This window comes from Montipora capricornis, chromosome 2 (assembly GCF_036669925.1).
Source record: "Montipora capricornis isolate CH-2021 chromosome 2, ASM3666992v2, whole genome shotgun sequence".
Classification (NCBI taxonomy): Eukaryota; Metazoa; Cnidaria; class Anthozoa; order Scleractinia; family Acroporidae; genus Montipora; species Montipora capricornis.
The window spans coordinates 46,493,803-46,496,302 of record NC_090884.1 but is presented as its reverse complement, the minus strand read 5'-3'; positions in this window follow the sequence as shown (position 1 = coordinate 46,496,302).

Sequence of the window (2,500 nt, the reverse complement as noted above, 5' to 3'; positions counted from 1 at the left end):
AAAAATAATTATTTTAACTATTACAAATAATTGTTATTTTAACTATTACAAATAATTGTTGTTTTAACTATTACAAATAATTGTTATTTTAACTATTACAAATAATTGTTTTTTAACTATTACAAATAATTGTTATTTTAACTATTACAGATAATTGTTATTTTAACTATGAAAAATAAATATATACAGACAAATTAAAAGGAAAAAGACGCAAACCTGATAAGTGAAACAGAATAGCAGTAAAGTGTAGCTTGAAGGAAATGACACTAGCATTCACGTATCTAAAGAAGTTTGTCCCATGTTTTCTTGAATTGCGATAAGCGGTTAGATCTAAAAGCTATGGTGCGAAGAATATCAATTTTATTGTTGAGACGCAGTAGAAAACTGTCAAAGTCCAGGATGCCGTTGCGTACGCTTGTAGCAAAAACATTATATTTGGCGACAATCAAACTGTAATTAAGCACTTCCCAGTTGTTTGACTCTTTGTGCCAACCATATAGAATAGTGCTTTCAGATAAAGGCAGTCTGTGATTAAATTTTTCGTGCCACCAGTTAGAAAAACAAGTCCAAAACGAGGAGGATACACTACAGGTAATTAACATATGTTTTAGAGATTGACTTTCAAGGTTGCATAAAGGACAAACATCAGTATCAGTTATACGCGCGCGGAAGAGGCTAGATTGGGTAGGTAAAATATTGTGAATAATTTTGACTTGGAACATGATCAGTTTTGGTTCTTTCAAAATTTTGAAAGGGACCATGTAGATGTAGGGAATTTCCTCTTTGGTGAACCCATGATATAGAATTCTGCTTTCAGCAGCGAGAGCTGAGATGCTTTTATCAAGTATGGAAGAATGGGCTTCTTTTGTGGAAAAAAGCTTCGAGGATGTTTCGCAGTTTTCAGATTTATCATGCACGCCTGCTTTGACTCGTAGTGCACTTTTCCATTCAGTTGGTATGGCTCTTAAAAGGCCAAAGGTAAAAGGAAATTCAAAGTTATATTTGTCTTTCATTTCTGATAAGGTAAGAAATGCAGGGGCACCCAACGAATCTGTTCCTCACATTATCTGTTCCCCAGAGGAATCTTGCTGGCTGGCAAAAATACAGGTGTTTCGTTGAGCTGGCTGGGAAATTTTGTTATTGATAGAGGTTTTGCCTGGGAATTACTTTCTTTTTCAAGCATTTCAACCCGAGCTGGCTGTAGAAACTCTGAAGACTGCGGACGACTAAAAAAAAAAAAAAAGAAGAAGAAGAACCCCTTCCCTCTCCTAGTCACAAACATACGACGGCTGGTCAGAGTGATTGCGCTTGTGGAAAAAATCTGTTTTGTCCCGGTCTTGTCGCTTTTGTGCGGTCGTTTTGGATCGAGGGATTTAAAAGCGCGCGGAATTCCTGGCTGGGAAATAAATTTGATCAGCTGGCTGGGAAACCAAACAATTTTATCTAGCTGGCTGGGGAATTTCTTGTGTGTCTTGCTGGGAAAAAGGAACAGATCTATAATGTTTTCCCAGCAACACTGAAAAACACCTGAAAATGCCTTAATAACATTTATTTTCATTAACTGGGGTATAATAATACATTTTCCAACAAATTGGTCGTTGGGTGCCCCTGTATAGAACCTGCTTGATTTTAGTTAACTAAACAGGGTTTTGTATAATTATGCCAAATATCTGCCAACAGGTTCTTACAAAAGGATCTCTTCGCAGGAGTTCTCGAGAGTAATAAATCGTCTTTCTAACGAAATAAACTAAATTAAAATAAGTGCGAATTTTTCTTGATTTTTACCTTGTGTTTGAGGAAAGCACCTGGTTGATCCCGTGGCTGCCTACACGAATAAGAAAAATACGTACTGCTGTCAATTTTTTACAATTCGATCTTTGGCTCAATTCGCTTCAACTGTAAAAGATCATCACGCACTTGACTAATACAGATAACCGAAAAAAAGCATTAAAACAACTACAAAAGGAAGTCTTATACCTCCGAAAACGCTAACACCAAACACATATGCATTGTACACCGTCGAAACTCTGGTCGAAACTAAAAACTGTGAATGACAATACAAGGCAATACTGTTAAATTCACTCTGTTCATTTCAATTCAGTGTAGAAGAATATCACGAGAATCTCAGCATACAGATAAAATAACAATGGAAATTAATCTTACATGTAAATGAGGAAAACAGCACAATCCGTGTTCGTCGATCTGTGGAACCTCCGCGCGCTTTTAAAAAACGACCGAACAAAACCGACACAGGTTTTTTCCGCAAGCGCAATCACTCTGACCAGCCGTCGTTTGTCGTTCTCAGTCTTCAGAGTTTCTACAGCCAGCTCGGGTTGACATGCTAGAAAAAGTCAGTAATTCCCAGGCAAAACCTCTATCAATGATAAATTTCCCAGCCAGCTCATCGGAACACCTGTATTTTTGCCAGCCAGCAAGATTCCTCTGGGGAACAGATAAAGTGAGGAACAGATCCGTTGGGTGCCCTGGTGAAAATCCTTAA